The sequence below is a fragment of the Sarcophilus harrisii genome, chromosome 1 (genome assembly GCF_902635505.1).
Source record: "Sarcophilus harrisii chromosome 1, mSarHar1.11, whole genome shotgun sequence".
Classification (NCBI taxonomy): domain Eukaryota; kingdom Metazoa; phylum Chordata; class Mammalia; order Dasyuromorphia; family Dasyuridae; genus Sarcophilus; species Sarcophilus harrisii.
Window position 1 is genome coordinate 642229653 of NC_045426.1, and position 6000 is coordinate 642235652.

A 6000-nucleotide genomic window follows, 5' to 3' on the forward strand; every position below is an offset into this window, starting at 1 on the left:
TCCTAAATATTTTATATTATCAGTAGTTACTTTAAATGGAATTTCTCTTTGTAACTCTGACTGTTGAATTTTGTTAGTGATATATAAGAATGCTGATGACTTATGTGGGTTTATTTTATAACCAGCAACTTTGCTAAAGTTGTGGATTATTTCTAATAACTTTTTAGTAGAATCTCTGGGGTTCTCTTAAGTATACCATCATGTCGTCAGCAAAGAGTGATAATTTGATTTCCTCATTGCCTATTCTTATTCCTTTAATCTCTTTCTCAGCTCTTATCGCCAAAGCTAGCGTTTCTAATACAATATTAAATAGTAACGGTGATAGTGGGCAACCTTGTTTCACTCCAGATCTTATTGGGAATGGTTGCAGTTTGTCTCCATTACATATGATGCTTACTGATGGTTTTAAATAGATGCTGCTGCTGATTATTTTAAGGAAAAGTCCATTTATTCCTATACTCTCAAGTGTTTTTAATAGGAATGGATGTTGGATTTTATCAAATGCTTTTTCTGCATCTATTGAGATGATCATATGGTTTTTGTTAATTTGGTTATTAACATCTAAAAGGAACTCTTTACAAAAATCTGTGACTATCTGAGATATGTTATTGTGAAACATGTTGGTTCTCTTGTGACAAAGCACTTCAAAGGGTATTTGAACTAAAAGAAGATATTGGCACATTTCTTAATGATAACAATAAAGATAAAACAAATTCTCTTTATAGCAAAAATTTTCTCCTAAAATATGATTTGGTGGATTCTTTTAGACTTAGTAATCTAAACAAATTGGCTCAAAATCTTCAAATTTGTATTCTGATTTAGAAATAAAGTGATTGCATTAATGAAAAAATAGAGCATTGAATAATAAATATATGAAATTATGTTTTGACATGATTTAAAATATTTACCCTCCAAATAAAACATGAGTAAAAAAACATTATTAATCATGTAACCTCATGATTACACAAGGTTACATGAGTAATTCTCATTCTATTTTAAAGAGCTAGATATTTCTAAATATGATTGTGTAATGATAGACATGTTCAGAGCTGTCTTTCCTGTAGATGCATGGAAGCTTTGAGGGGTCTGCTATAGGGCCTGTGTGACTCATTAAGGGCTTGTGCTGAGATGAGTCCCCTTGTTAGCTGCAGAACAAGAAGAGATGATAACTCAGGATGTACAAAAGTGAGCAAACCTCCCCCTCACTTCAGTCTTGGCTTTAATTCTTCCATGTGGGAACTAGTTGATTCTGTATCAGAATTCCTATAAAATCAGGGAGGGGATAGGCAGTGTTCATTCTTCTACCCCACCATTACTCACCAGTTGGCATATGGTCTCAACTAGTCAATTAGTTTGTACCTGGGCTCATGTCTATGTCTTTTCTGTTTTCTGTTCTTTCCTGGTTACCCAATATGGATCTTGTAGCAGATGTGGCCAGATTTATAAGCAATTTTGTGAGTTCAAAAGGTCAAAAGATCATGAGTCTTATGAGAATTGTTGGTTGTAGTCACAAGAACTCTTGACAGAAAAAGTGGCTGAGTACAAAGTTCAAAGACAATTCAGGTTTGCAATAGAGTCATGGTACAGAGCTGAGGTGAAATAAAATGCTTAATCAAGAATCCCATAAACTACATTACATCCTGATGAAGTTTAAGGATCATTTTCCCAATAGATAGTAATTATAATTTTAAGTTGTTAGTGAATTCTGGTTTAAGGTTGGTTGGTTGGTTTGTTTTTCCAAATGTATGCCTGTCAAGTGTCCTATGTTTAGCATTTCATATGTGGAAAAGTATCCCATTCCTGATTCATATTATACAGTGAGTATCTTTTCAACTTTCTCTTTTTAGAGGAAGCACTAGACATTAGCACTAAGTAAAACTGGCTAGGATTTAGGCCTGAGGTGGTTCCGAGTTACATGTCTGGGTACTGAATCTTAGGTGGAGACAGTACTCTAACCCCTGTGGTGACCTTACCATAGTTCCTTATGGTTAGAAATAGTTAAGGAAACCTTTGTTGTATACAAATATGGTCCATTTGGTCTTACTTCATCTGAACAACAATAGTTAAACTATATACATTGAAATAAGTGTTTGAATATAAAAATCTGATGTTCTGGCTGTAGGCGAATACTGTTATCAAACAAAATTATACAGAATTTGTTACCATTTGTCTGCTTTCATTTGTAAGAAGTGGGGTTGTTCTGTTATAGCTAGTTTTTCTTTCCCTCAGTAGTATTTTATTGTTCCAAATACATGTAAAGATAGTTTTCAACATTCATTTTTATAAGACCTTTTTTTCCAATTTTTTTCCTTTCCTCCCTGACTTCTCTCCTCCCCAAAACAGTAAGCAGTCTGATATAGGTTAAATATGTTTCATCTTTTTAAAGATATGTCTATATTAGTCATGTTGTGCAAGGAAAATCAGACCAAAAGCGAAAAAACCACAGGAAAGAAAAAACAAACAAACAATGAAAATACTTTGCTTCAATCCAAATTTAGTCTCCTTAGTTCTTTCTTTGGATGTGGATGGCATTGTCCATCCCAAGTCTATTGGAATTAACTTGAATCACCACATTGTCAAAAAGAGCCAAGTCCATCACAGTTGATCATCATATAATCTTGTTGTTACTGTGTACAGTAGTCTCCTGGTTTTGCTCATTTCACTCAGCATTAGCTCATGTAAGTCCAGGCTTTTCTAAAATCAGCCTGCTTGTCATTTCTTAAAGAACAATGATATTCCATTATATAAATATGCCATAGCTTATTTGACCATTTACCCACTCAATTTCCATTTCCTTGCAACTACAAAAAGAGCTGGATTGTAATTATAGATGAAATATTGATCTTGATTGGTGATTAAAAAAGAATTATGGAGAACAATGTTCTCAATGACACCATCAATGAGAACCTTTGTGAAGAGAAGTAAGTCTACCAGTCTCATTAACACTATTATTCCGAATGTGATTTTTTAAATGTTTAAATGTAATAAAGAGAATGGGTCTAAGCATGGACACTGGCTACTTTTGAGAAGCTCCAGGCTCAGGTCCCTTGATAAAGCTGAGCATGTATTCAGGACTCTTCCAGAATTATTGGCGCTCTGTTTCAGTAGGTGAGTGATAGCTCAGCTTGCCTAGCTCTCTGCACCTTACATATTGGAGCTGTTTGAAAACCTGAAAAAAAAAATTTCAGTCTAGTCACCTAATAGGAAGAGGAGGCAAGCTAGGTGACATAGTGAATAGACTAGATAGTGTCAGTAAAATAGGCTAAAACATGCTAACAAAAACCAGCAAAAGGTAATAAAGAAATTCCATATATAATAACTATGAAATAGCTAAAATATCAGGGAGTCTACTTTATAATAATCAGCACATACTCATATGTACACATATACACTTGTATGTGCACACACAGGCATAATTTTAAGATTTGCCAAGAACTTTACAAATTTTATCTCATTTTATCCTCACAAGAACTGTGGGAGATAAGTGCTATTATTATCCTCACGTTACAGATGAGGAAGCTGAAAGTGAAACAGTTTAATAAGTTGCCAAGGGCCTCATAATTAGTAAGTATATGAGAAAGGATTTGAACTCAAATTTTCTTGATTCTAAATCCAGTGCTCTATCCAGCTCTGAGCCACTTGGCTGCTACCAAGATATATTCAGGACTTATATGAGAAAAACTGCAAAATGCCCTATCTCTTAACACATTTGTTGGTATATAGTTATCCTTACTAAATACTTTTTTATTTAACTGACTTTACAATAGTGAAAGAAGATTGAAATAACAGGAGAACTATTAATTGCTTTTGGTTGAGCCATGCCAATATGATAAAAAATCATGGTACTATCTAAATAAATTTTCAGATTTAGTGCCATTGGTAGGCTATACCAAATTACCAAATATTGCTTCATAGAACTGGACAAAATAACAACAAAAAATTATCTAGAGAAGAAGAAATCAAGAATTTTAAAAGAAACAATGAAAAAGTAGGAATGAATAGTCTGATAGTTTTAGCTCTCAAACTATGCTATAAAGCAGTAATCATCAGAACAATTTTAGTAAAGTGTAAAACCTGAACAATATCAAGTAGTTGGATAATAGAAAGAGTGCTGCATCTGGAATCAGGAAAACTTGCGGGGGACCTTAGGAGAGACTTTACCTCCCAGGGGGAAAGTTTAGCCACATTGAAGTGCAAACATCTCTAGGCAGACTGTTGAATCAACAAACAACAAGCCCCGAGGATGGCTGGGTTCAGAACCAGCCTCCACCTTTATAACTTTCACTTCATAGACTATATCAGGTCCTGTGGCTAAACTGGAGAAGATTGATTAATCCTCTGTTGTCTTAAAATGCTGGGTACAACTGTGCTGACCAGAGTCCTGGAGCTGAGAAGAAATAAGCATTTACCCAGTAAATGTTGTAGCAGAGGGCTGGGGATCCTGCTGGTTGTGGGAACTTGCAGAAGAGCAGAGTCTTTGATTTTGGTTCCAGGGAGAGGGAGAGAGAGCTTAAATTGGCAGAAGCAAGAAAGATGGCAGGGAGCAAGAGTGTTTGCGGGACAACATGGCTGGAGCCCCTAACTATGGCTTAGGAGAGAAGCCAGTATCCAAATTGAGCCTCTGGACAGAGTTCAGAAAATAACTGAGGCCTGGGGCACCATTCCCTACATTTTGGGATTAGAACCTGATTACAATAACAAGCTTCTAAAAATAAAAATGAGTAAGCAAAGAAGAAAAAACCTGACTGTAGACAGCGACTATGGGCATACAAAAGATTTGGGGTCATATTACAATGAAATAGTGAAGCAAAAAACACCCACAACAAAATCCCAGCCATTCCTACCTCAAAGAGAAAAATTAAATGGACAGAAACCCAAAGAGTTCTTGGAAGAACTTTAAAATGACTTCAAAAATTAAATATGAGAAGTTGAAGAAAAAATAAGGAACAAACAATCCAAGAAAATTATGAAAAAAGATTCAACCAATTAGAAAAAGAAATCCAAGAACTTAAGGAAGAAAATAACTCCCTGAAAGAGGGAATTGGTTTAAAAAAATAAGTAAAAATAATGTTTTTAAAGTGAAAATTGGGCTTTATAAGAAACTATTAAATAATAAAACAAAATCAAAAGAGTAAAAAAAAAATAGAAGAGAATGTGAAATATCTCATTAGGATAAATAACTGATTTGGAGAACAGATCAAAGAAAGACAATAAAGAATTGTTAGACTACCCAGAAGTTACAATTTAAAAAAAATAAAGGAATCTTGACATTGTATCATAAGAAATTAAGGAAAATTGTCCTGAAGTTCTAGGGAAACATAGAAATAAAAATAAATCCACAGATCACCACTTCAAATGGATCCAGGATCTATAGGAATATCATAACTAAGTTTCTTTTTTTTTTTTTTTTTTTTTATTTAATAGCCTTTTATTTACAGGATATATACATGGGTAACTTTACAGCATTAACAATTGCCAAACCTCTTGTTCCAATTTTTCACCTCTTACCCCCCCACCCCCTCCCCTAGATGGCAGGATGACCAGTAGATGTTAAATATATTAAAATATAAATTAGATACACAATAAGTATACATGACCAAAACGTTATTTTGCTGTAGAAAAAGAATCAGACTCTGAAATATTGTACAATTAGCTTGTGAAGGAAATCAAAAATGCAGGTGTGCATAAATATAGGGATTGGGAATTCAATGTAATGGTTTTTAGTCATCTCCCAGAGTTCTTTTTCTGGGCATAGCTAGTTCAGTTCATTACTGCTCCATTAGAAATGATTTGGTTGATCTCGTTGCTGAGGATGGCCTGGTCCATCAGAACTGGTCATCATATAGTATTGTTGTTGAAGTATATAATGATCTCCTGGTCCTGCTCATTTCACTCAGCATCAGTTCGTGTAAGTCTCTCCAGGCCTTTCTGAAATCATCCTGTTGGTCATTTCTTACAGAACAGTAATATTCCATAATATTCATATACCACAATTTATTC